At 42.4% G+C, this 12,291-nt stretch overlaps 1 long non-coding RNA gene across 3 annotated transcripts in view; it reads left to right on the plus strand.

Moving 5' to 3' along the window:
* Positions 1-218: 218 nt before the first annotated feature.
* The window catches only part of LOC138259301 (uncharacterized), a 31,621-nt gene continuing 19,548 nt past the window's right edge, over positions 219-12,291 (plus strand). Inside the window, exons 1-2 of one of the 3 annotated variants that reach the window (XR_011198702.1) lie at positions 219-338; positions 3,127-3,263. This is a non-coding gene — a long non-coding RNA (uncharacterized lncRNA). Of the gene's footprint in view, positions 339-3,126; positions 3,363-12,291 lie in introns of all 3 variants that reach the window. The other 2 variants (XR_011198700.1, XR_011198701.1) reach the window with 2 other exon arrangements.

Consider the following 12,291-nt stretch of genomic DNA (forward strand, 5'->3'; position numbering starts at 1 on the left):
CCCTGTCATGACCGCCGCAGCCAAAGGTTCAGTAACAGAGGACCGCTGCATCAGGTGTGCAGCCTCTCCAGCAATGACTAGAGTGAAAAGGACGACATGGTCGGAGAAACACGGAACGCTCAGAACCAGCACAACAGGGCTGACTGGAACAGGTCAGGATCCGCCAAAAGAAGGGTGAGCGACATGCTGTGGCGCGCAATCAAGGGGAGGAGGCAGACCTCACAATGAGCAGGGTTTGGGGAGGGGCCGGCTGTGCCCCCAAAGACGTTGTCTTCACTGTGGGTGGCTTAAGAGAGCGCAGGCCGGCTGAACTTCAAGCATCCCAATGTCTTTTCTAGGTAAGCCAATGCTTTCAGATGATTTACAGCCCCTGCAGCCTAATTGTTTGCAACTACACCAGTTTGCAGTAAGGGTCACAAACTTGCTCCACGGTCTGGTGTCTTGTTGGTGTTGAATAGCGCTAAAACGACAGATAAGCAAGAACTGTTCCTATTGCATAACCTCCAGATAGATGAAAGGCTTAGTTTGCCCTATTTCTTAATGGTTACTGGCCACCTCGGGTGGGCGGGGTGTAGCCCCCTGCGATAAGTACTTTAAACTTTGTCCAAGCTTCCTGGGAGAGGCTCCAGAGGTGAGCAGTATGAGGAGGAAAGCAATAGCTATTGTCGTGCGTACTGGTAGGGGGCACGGACTGAAGGGAAGTTTGAGCAAGAAAACGAAGACCTAAAAAAAAAAAAAATACAGTGTGAGATGCCAGGAAGCATTAAGGGCCACATGTGCGATGCATTTTGCACGTCACAAACGGTGAATTGGGCCGTTGGTGACGTGCAAAATGCATGTTGGGCTATATAGACCCATTTTTGCGATTCAGCAAAAAGGGTTTGCGAGTCGCAATTAGGAAGGGGTGTTCCTTTCCTAATTGCGAGTTGCAGTCCCATGTATGATTGTTTTGTGACCACGAATGCGGTCGCAAAACAATCGCAGTTAGCACCAGTTTCAAACTGTGCTAACCCATTCGCAAACGGGAAGGGGTCCCCATGGGATCCCTTCCCCTTTGTGAATGGCAGCGAAAATATTTTTTCAGAGCAGACAGAAAAGAAAACTTCATTTTTTGTTTTTGAAATGCATCTCATTTTCCTTTAAGAAAACGGGCTGCATTTTTTTTAAAAAACTGCTTTATTTAAAAGCAGTCACAGACATGGTGGTCTGCTGTCTCCAGCAGACCACCATCCCTGTGAGGGTGGCCATTCCCAATGGGGTTGCAAATTGCGACCTACCTCATGAATATTCATGAGGTAGGTCATTTGCGGCCCCCTTGTGAATCGCAAACAGTGTCATTGACACCGTTGTACATAAGGTTTTGCGACTCGCAAATTGCGAGTCTCTCTGACTCGCAATTTGCGACTCGCAAAACCTGTATTTTGTACATGTGGCCCTAGCTCTGGAGAGTCTATGCCTCTTTCTGCACTATTTCAATGCTATTAGTGTCCAGCAGTTACAAAGCTGCTATCATCAAACTGAGAAAGTTAAGTCCGTCTTACTGGGATGTGAATCTGTGTCCCATGAGATGTTAACTCGCTGCAATGTTTTGTGTAACTTTTCTGCATATCTGACACTTTGCGCAGCTGTTGTATATGCTCTCCTAGTTTGATGTGACAGGTGCTTGCATGGTTGCTGCTTGTGCTCTGCTGCCTTTTGTAGAGAGAAGGTTGGAGGGATATGGTGGACCATGGAGTATAGACGTCTCAGCGCCTCGTGAGTGACAAGAAGTGCTATATAAATGCAACAAGGAAAAACTTTCACTGTCCTGTGATACTGGGCACAACTACTTAATCTCCCACCCCCTGCAAGTGAAGTGCCTTGTATTGGGTAATGAATGCTCATGTAAAGTGCCCTAATACAGTCAGGTCAAACGTGTGCTACATAAATTGCCACATAAATGTGAAGAGGTTTGTGCTGCCCTTTCTATCCGAGCAGGAGTATATCACCACTGCTCGGACAGGCACATGGAAATGCAGGCTCTGGTGGTTATTTATTAACTGGGCTCGCCTATCGAGGGTGAGTGCACAAATGGGTATTCGGTTGCATGTGGTAGCGCAAATGTGTCTTAGGGGACAAGTTAGGGGTGCAGGAGAGGGTCTGCTATAATGTGGCAGTGAGGAAACAAGCATATTAATGTGTGCTTTACAGAGTTAATGTGGAAACGTCATTTGAGAATGAGGTTTCTCTGGGATAATCAGGAAATTGACATCACAACAATATGTCCAAGAAGCACGATCAACAACAGGCTGACATCTTCAAGAAGGGCCATTATCAATTAATTAGCACCCATGGTCATCTGGCACAGTGCGTGCATCATACAGTGGCAGTGGGGAACTATTTCATATTATCAGCACCTGGGCATATGTGAGTAATAAGGAGAAACAGGACATCACCCCGCCGTACTATGGCAGTAGTTTGGTGGTAAGTCAATTTAGACAACAGCATGTGAGGGATGGGCTATTAACTGGGATATTGATGATAACAGCCTTATATATTTTAATTATATATTTGAATACTGCTTTTCGTTGTTGGTAGTTGGTATGCTGTGTAAGATTTACAGGGATAATCTGGCCGAGACACTAGCTCACAGTACAGTTCAGTCATGCTTGCACAGCAAGGAGGCAGTTGATGGGGGCATATGAGCACCCAGACAGAGACTGGTGGCCCTAGTGTGGAACATGTAGTGTTATGCTTACAATATCAGGTTTAGCAGCACTCCAGATTGAACCATGATAGTTTCCCTTGTAACCCTGGGTTTCTCCAATTATATCTAAGGGCTTTAAACATGATAACTGTAATTCAGTGCTTAGAAGTACCATATAACATTTCAAGGTATTTGCAAGTATGCAGGGTATACTTTCATCCACACCATTTGCTGCAGCTGCACATATGCATGCACATGCACATTCCCACAGGCCACCATAGAGCAGTTAACGGAAACAAACTTTTGTACTCACCTGTGTGAGCCATTATGGGCGTTAGTAAAGCAGATGTATTTTTTTGTTTGGTGACTGTGCTGCATCCCTCCTCCAAAATAGATGTCTGATTATCTCTCCTGTTTCTTTCATTTATGACATCTGCAAGTGGAAACAACACACTGAGAGGCTGAAGATGATCCCATCGTGCCCACACATCACTGCGAGGACGGAGCAGAGCTAATTCGGTGCGTTTGGGGAAGATTACAGAGGAAGGCCAGCATACTTCACCCTACCACAGTCATGGCTAGTATTGCTAATCCAGCACTTGATTTATTTAATGGCCTTCCCTTGATAACGTGTGAGTAGCTGCTGTCAACTCAACAGGGATCCATAAGTTGATGTGTAAGTGATACTCAGAGTATGGCAATCTAGGCAGCATGAAAGGGTTCATGCAAACTGCAAGGTATAGGTTAGAACTTTATGACTCCCCAGTCTATAATTATCTTAATAATGCTAAGAAAGGTTAGGAGAAATTAAAACATCATATTGGGTACAGCCAACTCCATCCAGTGTGTAACTTTTAAATTCGGAGCTCGTGCTTCGCCTGGCATTCTTTAAAAACAGTGGTGCACGAAGGAAGAATAATTTTACAATTTGGAGTCCTTCTTTATCTTATGTAACATTTCCTATACACTGAGTTATAGATATAGGATTCATTGTCTCTATATATAATGCGCGTATGACACAAACAGCTCTGACACCCTACTGGGTTATAAGCAGTGCATTAAAACAGGTAAAAAACAAATCATGGGAGAGCGGTGCTATGGAGAGATTGGAGCAGCGCTGGAGAACGGAAGTGGGGGAGTCGAGGAAGAAGCAGGTAATTCGGGGTGGGAGGCACCACCAGTGCTGAAGCCGGCCCTGGCAGCGTCCTATCAATTCAAGGCAAAACCTAATACTAAAAACGTCATTGAAGTCACTGCAAATTAAAATGGGAGTAGTGATAGCACATGCTATATGAAACACTTCCCAAATGACTACCCATATTACCGGAAGGGATCTGGGCATTGAAGGATTCTCTCACACACACAGGGAAAAACTAGGGAGCTCTCCCCAAATAGAACGATTGAGCTGCAAGGAAGTAACAAGGATAACCGGTTTCCAGCACAACAGATATCACCCATGTATCCTGTAATGCAATAGAAGCAAAAGCCTGGAGCGCTGACAGCTTTACTCGGGTGTTGAAGCATAACCGGGGGTGCTCCAAGGGAAACACCCGGAAGAACGAGTCTGGAACCACGTGGTTGTGAAAAACTAAAGCAAAACAACCCTTTCGTTTTCCACGACTTCCTGGTTTTGGAACCTTAACCACGCATGTCTGAACAACGTACATGCGTGGTTAAGGTACAGAAGAAGGGAGTCAGAGTGGACGCGGTGAAGGAGGAGGTAAGTTGGGCTGGGACTGGGGCTGTTTTTGGAGGGGGCTCGGGGTGATTAGGGTTTCGGGGGCAGGGTTTAGGTTTAAGGATTGGGTTGGGTGTTTAGTTTATAGGGGCGGGATGGGGACGCATGGTATTTTTTGTTTTTGGGGTGGGGTGGGGGGCTAGGGGTGATTAGGGTTTGGGGGGTAGGGGGTCAGGGTTTAGGTTTAAGGGGTGGGGTGGAGGGCTGGGGTGGAAGCATGCTGGGTCATGCATGCTGATTGCTAATGCCTTTACCAGGAATGCGTTTACAACAGTAAAATCGTTGTAAACGCATTCCTGGTAAAGGCATTAGTGGTTAGAACAAGGTTGTTGTTCCGACCTCGTTGTTGAGCCAAGGGTGGTTTAGGCACCCGTGGTTCCGAGATATAACCGTGCTCCAACCCATTAATATTAGCATACCTGGGAAGGAAAGAAATGTCCTTAATAAAACTCATAGGGTGAGCAAACTATGTTGGTAGAAGTAACTGAGAAGAGTATGGAACACAGCTAGTTCCAATAAGCAGCTATCTGGTCATTAGGACTCAGCTGGTGCGAGGCAACAAGAAAGCTGAGTATCAGAGTCACCACACACCTGACAGGGACAGCTACTGTTGGATACCTCCTCCCTCTAGTTGGGGATATGGCACTGGGGGACCAAAGGAGGGGTCCCTGGTGCTCCAGTCACGGGGGTGTATTCCTCCATGCTGACAGCCAGTGTTACAATGGGTCTGGGGCCCTTGTTTAGGCAGCTTAGCCAGGCCTGCTGCTGAACGAGTACCCGTCACCAGGCTGAATACAACAGTTTTTGTTGAGGCCAGGACAGAGTACCCCAGCCCCCAGGATCCTGGAGGCAGAAGTTAATCTGGGCTGAATATATGAGTGAGGTACCACAAGAGAAGGCAAAGGTCGGGAGACCACCTTTAAATGGCTTTATATAAGCATAAAAGTGTGCGGTAGGCCGTCAGAAAAGAATGCATTGCCATACCAGTGATCCTTGGGAAGCCTGACAGCCGGGACACTGAGGTGCACTAGTGAGAGCCGGTCGGGTAGCCAAGGGCTGCACTGAAAAGAGGAAGGAGAAGCAAACCCCAAAGAACGGAAGGGGGTGCCACCTGGAGATATGAACCCCTACAGGTGGCATGGCAATAAAAGGGATACGTTGGTTGGTAAAGGAGACGCACTGAAGGGCAGTGTGCTGGAGGACAGCCAGTTACCTCGGGTGCCTTGTGGCAGGGTAAGTAGGCAGACAGGAGTAAGCGGAGCAAGGCACTCGCAGCCCAGACCCGCCAGTTATCTGGGCACAAAATGGACGGACAATGTAGCCAGTTGAGGCTACTCCCTCATGATCAGAGAAAGAACCAACAATAGACCAACACAACTTTATGACACCAAAAAGAGGCATGGAGGATGGCCTCAACAACAAAAGGTGTCAGAATAATGACATGCAAATGACAAGGACTAAATTAATATATATGGCAGAGATGATTAAGGACATGTCAACTGTTGCAGCAAAGTTTTATGATCCTGTTGAAATTATTTTTGTATGGTGGAGATGATGTATGACCTAACAACACCTTTCAACCATGATTTATGACCCGTCTCCTAATTATGATTTATGATCATGTGAAGAATGTGTGGCACTCAAAATGAATTATGACACTGTAATAATGTTTTATGGCCTTGTCATCTTGATTTATGACAGACCACCGTGATTTACAAGGTCAATGATGTAACATAAGATTCCATGCATGTAACAAAACTCCAGCCAAGTATTCCCACTGCAAAATGCAACCACGCGGCTGGTGTAAGTTCATTCCTAAATATATATGTGGAATTGCACAAATTGGAGTAGGCCAAGTGTGGGGATTATGTAATCCTATGTAAACCGTTATAAACCCAGAACAATAAGTCCCAGAGTTAAAAGAAAAACCCTGGCCTGGGTAACTATACATGCCAAAAGACAAGATTCAGGAAGGAGACTCCCGATTTTTGAAGAAACAAATGGCTTTATTTTGGCTGTCTCCCGTCTGAAATTGACCCTGCTTCAATAGAGGTCACTTTCTTTTTCTAAACTATTGCCCTGTATGGGTAAGTTACTCACTCATGGAACAAAGAAACTTGAGAGCTCTGATACCTAATGATCCCATGGCATGCAGCACTGCCTAGCATCCCAGGTCAATGAATGTTGCGTTGCTCCAGTCCAGGGTTTTTCCTTGAATTCTGGGACTTGTATTCTTGTTTATCCCATTACGGGACATTACTACAAGCCCCAGAATTCATAATCAAAAACCTAGAATAGTGCATCACTTCCCACATGGATCTGGGAATCTTGATAGCTATGGCCATGTGTGACACTGTCGGCCAGTTCTAGCTTTTTAGCTACCACCAGTACTTTACATTCTGGGATTTATATTTTGTGCTTTACCATTGTAAGTATACAGTTAAAAAAACAGCATATAATTTGTTGCTGGATGAAAAGCCAGAAGTGGTTGCAAAGTTTCACACATGACCTGTGACCTCTTGGCTGGTATATTTTAGGTCTCAATAGTAACCATCTGTGCTCCTACTTTAGGGTTGCTGAACTCTCCAGCAGCCAATACAACATAACATGGGATATTGGGCCTAGACAGGTGTTTCTATTCACAAAAGGCTGACTGAGTGGTGACTCAAATTTGTGCTCTATATGGTAATGGAGAAAAGGAATGATATGAACAGTCAGTTGTGTGGTGACCTTTAATAGTTTGGCTGTAATAAGGTAATGGAGACCAGGAGTGACACGAGCAGTCAATACATATAGATCATTGCTTCTGACATGGAAAAACCATTCACACATTGGGACTGGTGACTAATGCATCCACTCCAGAAATATGTGTTTGCCATAATGGACGCAGCGGTTCTACTCAGACTTTCACCCTTCTGTGGTGGATAAAACAAATGCCACTAGCTTGGGTCATTTCAGCAATATAGAATATTTTATGGTACACAATAGGATTGTTCCCTTTCCCTCCTCCTCTTTCTCTGGCTATTGAGCCACTTGTGGCTGTGTGTAGGGTAGAGGGGTGGGATAGACGCATACCATTGAGGGAGGCCATATACGTCATATCTCTGTATGCAGATGATCTGCTAATATATGTTAAAAATGGAGAGTTAGATCTGCCACTGATTACAACTGTTGATAGACTTTGGGGTACTCTCTGAGGTCAGGGTTAGTAGTCCAAAACGTGTGTTTTCCCAGTCAATCCAGGGGATAACAAAACTGGACTCGAAAAACTGGGAGTTGGTCTCCCCACACACAAAGTCCCCGAGTGCCCATATATCATGACACAAGTGGTCTTAGGATGGGAATTTGGGTGGGGCAATTAGAGCTTTAAAGAGTAATGTGTCTTTCTAGTGTTCCCTGTTCCTACCAATTATGGCGTGATGCCCTCACTAAAATGGTCCTCCTCCCTAGACTACTATATTACTTTACAAATCTACAAGTTTGGGTTACGGCAACCTGGTTTGAACAGCTGGATTCAGTTTTCAGGGACCTGGGCTGTGATGGTGGCCAGCAACGCATTTTGTTAGAAACACTTAAGAGACTGATTCTAGAGGGAGGCTTAGGAGAACCGAACTACAAGCTATATTGTCTGGCAGCCCAGTTGCAGTGGCTGGGAAGGTGGCTAAACAGAGAAAATATGGAGGAGATGGGGTAGCTGAGGGGGGGGTGGTGAATCAAGGCACTTTAATAATATTACTGAAGCATGCTAAACTCAAAACACTTGAACACAACTGTATTATTGTCCATAGTGCTTAAATACTGGCATAGATGCCTAAAGAAAACATTGGTATCCAGCCACCCCGTATCCCTCAGTGTTACCTCTGGTTGGGCTTCACCATGGTGTGCCCTCTACTTCTTTCACTGTGCTCCAACTCTCATATTAGACTAAAGTTAGTATAGTGACAGTGGGAGACTGTTATTCAACAGGGATGGTTATCCACTTGGACATATTTATTGATGAGTACGGTTTAGCTTCGTATTATATCCCCATATGTCAGTGTGTGGGGATATAATAGGGGCTTTTGAATCATTATGGAATATACAAATGGAGGCACCCCGGAGATGCAAGGTGTTGCAGCTGTTATTGACGGTGGAGGCCAGATGCCACATGGTGACCTAGCTGTATAAGGCAGTAAACAAGATAGTGCATAACGACTTATCTAAGATGAAAGTGAAGTGGGTGCCGAGTATGGAGAGGAACACTAAAGATAGGGAATGGGATTGAATTCTGGCATACTGCCAGATGGTGTCTTCAAGCACTAGGCTTTCATTTACCCATCTTAACTCCACATACAAGAATTATCTTACACCCTATAAAATAAGTCAATTATATGGTGGTGATTGCAGTTTGTGCCCCAGGTGTAGTACGCTGACCACACACTTTTTACATATGACTTGGACATGCCCACTGAGACAGGTTTATTCCACGCGCGTCATTTGACACTTGGGGAGCACCTTGGGCAAAAGGTGGCATGCAGCCCAAAGTGTGCTTGCTGGGTGGCTACCCTAGACCAGGGTTCAGCAAAGTCGGGCCTGGAGAGCCGGGTCCATGCCAGTTTTTCAGCATATCCACATTTAGAAAAATATAGAATTATGAAACATCATGTTTCTAAATGTGGATATGCTAAAAATCTGGCATGGACCCGGCTCTCCAGGACCGACTTTGCAGAACCCTACCCTAGACCTACAACCGAGAATGCAGGCAATGGATTCCTCGATTCATCACTGACATTAGCTAAATGCTTAGTTGTAATTTGGTGGAAGGCTGGGGAAGCGTTGAAGGGAAATGGGTCCAGTGTCAAACGAATGAACTATGTGATATATCAGTGAAACTCAAAGTACAGCCCGGGTGCCGCATGCGGCTCTTTTGACATTTACATGCAGCCCCCAGGGCAGCAGTAGCATTAGGCTGCTGTTTACTCGACTCAACAGGGAATACTTTATTTAGACACTAGGAATTTGTCCTGAACCGCTTAACTGCAGGAACACTTTCATTTTTTAAAGAAATCTTGCTGCAAAAAAGTGTTTTTCATTTACACACAGGACCATTTCATCTTACTACTGCAGATTAAATCAGTGCATGGAGAAGTATTTTTTTTTAGAACAATAGATTTCAAATATAAATTCAGAAACATTCATTCATACCCTCACCTTGATAACAATGCCAATAATGAATCAAGTCAGTTGTTATCTGCAATCTTTGATTAGCCTGATTTGCTATTATACCTGAACAACTTCCATAGATTCAAAAATTGATCACAATTATTGGTCACAATAATGCCATACACAGTGAGATTTTAAAAAAACCGACTTCTTGTAACAGTGTACTCCATGCTACTAGTGCTCACCCGAAAAAAACTATTGAATCAATACCATATGGTGAGATGGTAAGAATTAGACGCAATTGCAGCCAACAAAAAGATTTTGAGAAAAGGTTGTTGGCAATAGAGTGTGACTTTCGGAAGAGATGATATAATGAGGATGTCCTGAGAAAGGCAAAAATTTAAATTGAAAAAGTGAACAGGAAAGATACATTGAAAGTAAATCATAAGGAAAAAGAAGTTAATATGAATGAAGTGAAAGATAAAAAATGGGAAATTAGCTTTGTCACTAAATATGACTTATGTAGTAGTCATGTCTATAATGCATTAAGAAAAAATTGGCCTATACTGAATTCAGTTACACTGCCAGAAGGCACCATATCTAAGAGACCTAAAATGGTTTACCGAAGAGGTAATACTATAAAAAATATATTATGTCCTAGTTATGTCAAAGACAATGACAACAAATCTGAGGTAGGAACATGGTTGGATGTGAAACCAGAAGGTTTCTTTACATGTGGGGGTTGCTCTGTAAGTAAAATAGGAATTAACAAAATAAAAAAGTTCAAATATAATACTCCGAAGGAATATACCATTAATTATTTTATCAATTGTAATACATCTGTGATTTACATCTTGGGTTGCTAATGTGGCAAATTGTATATTGGTAGTAGTATACGGAGTTTAAAGATAAGAGTGATGGAGCATATAAGAGCTATAAAAAACAGATATATAAGATATCCTGTAGCCACACATATACAGTTATCTCATCCAACCAATTCTCAGATTAGGTTTCACGGATTAGAACATGTACCTCATGATGAAAGGGGAGGTAATAGAGAATTGTCATTAAGAAATGCTGAGGCAAAATGGATAAGTAGATTGCGAACAGTGCAAGAAGGATTAAATATCAACAATGAATTTCACTATTTTTTAGGGACTTGATGATGAGAAAGATCAGTAATGAAAAGAAGCTGGAATGTCAATAGTGAATTCTTTTAAAAAAGGACACTTTATAGGTGATTAGAAGCTGTACGTTAGGTGTTTTGGCTTTTGGATTTTAGTACAATTGGAATTAGTTTAGGATTGAGTAGTTATCCAACTATGTGATATTGGAAATATTACTTGTCATTTTAAAATGGCGGCCATAGATATATGGTTTAATATGTAGTTTCTTAATGTATTATCAGGAGGAAGCGTTTATTATGAGTATTGAAATGATGCGAGATAAAATAATGAATAATGAAAATAATACTATAAAGTGATTTTGTTGAAAGATACATAAGCGTATGGTTTAAAGTGCCACTTCAAAATGGCCGCCATAGTTACATGGTTCAAAACGGGACCTTTTGATGTATTCCCTAGGTGAAGCGTTTGTTAGAAATAAAGATCAATGTCAGGGAACGGAAACAACTTTTCTGGCAAGGTGCCTGAGGGCAGGATATCGAGGAGCAATATCGCGAAACAATATTGGAAATCGTTTGTGTAGAAGGCATATAAATGTGTGGTAAAAAGTGCCACTTCAAAATGGCCGCCATCTTTACATGCTTTAAAACGAGGTATTTCAGTATTCTCCAGGTGGAAGCGCTTATTACAAGTATAAAAACGATGTGTGAGAACACAATAGGTTTCGCTGGCATGTTGCCAGATGGCGTTCTGCCGTGGAGCGCGTTACATGCTGTAACCGTGAGGTATGGATTGAGGTTTCTGTTGTAAGAATTTGCACTATGGTTATATGCTGTAGCAGGCACATTTTATTCTGTCTTAATAGACAGTAAAATAACAACATATATTGACATGTAGTTTTATTTTGAATTGAAATGTAGTAGTTTGGTAACATTGGGTGATGAGAATTAGAATAATATAAAAATGTTCTTAAACTAAAACAGTTTGGTTATAAGTGTTTGTTGGTATGAAAGCAAGTGCTATTAAGAAATGGCCACTAAAAAACATAAGGCTACAAATGAGGTTTTGTTAACGGGTGATGTAATTAATTTGGTTTAACAAAAAAGGTTTGTACAATAAGTAAGTTTTACTAAAAGATGTACGCTAAAGACATAAGGACTGAAAAGAGGCCCTTTTTAAGCGGGACATCCGGATATAAATGACTAATGATAATGTATAAATGGTATGGGAGAAATCTGGTCATTTTTATTGACTTGTATTCTGGAGGACGGTTGGGTTTAGATTGTGTTCCAGACTATGTTTAAGAAACGTTAGTTGCAATTACATGTCAATATAATTGATAAATAAAATCAAGTTACATGAGGAGGATAGAGTCTTTTAACTGTAAGAAGCTATATACATGCCATTATTGTGTTAAGAAATTAACCAGTTCTAATATTGGATGTCTCGAAAAAATAAATGTATAAGAAGATGATTGAGGTGGCTTTGAAACAGTGAAGAAAAAGGAAGAAACAAATAAAAAATTGATAATAATGGAAATTGTTATAATTAATAACTCTTTACTATTGTAAATATGATTTATATAACAATTTTATCAATAT

The sequence above is a fragment of the Pleurodeles waltl genome, chromosome 9 (genome assembly GCF_031143425.1).
Source record: "Pleurodeles waltl isolate 20211129_DDA chromosome 9, aPleWal1.hap1.20221129, whole genome shotgun sequence".
Taxonomy (NCBI): domain Eukaryota; kingdom Metazoa; phylum Chordata; class Amphibia; order Caudata; family Salamandridae; genus Pleurodeles; species Pleurodeles waltl.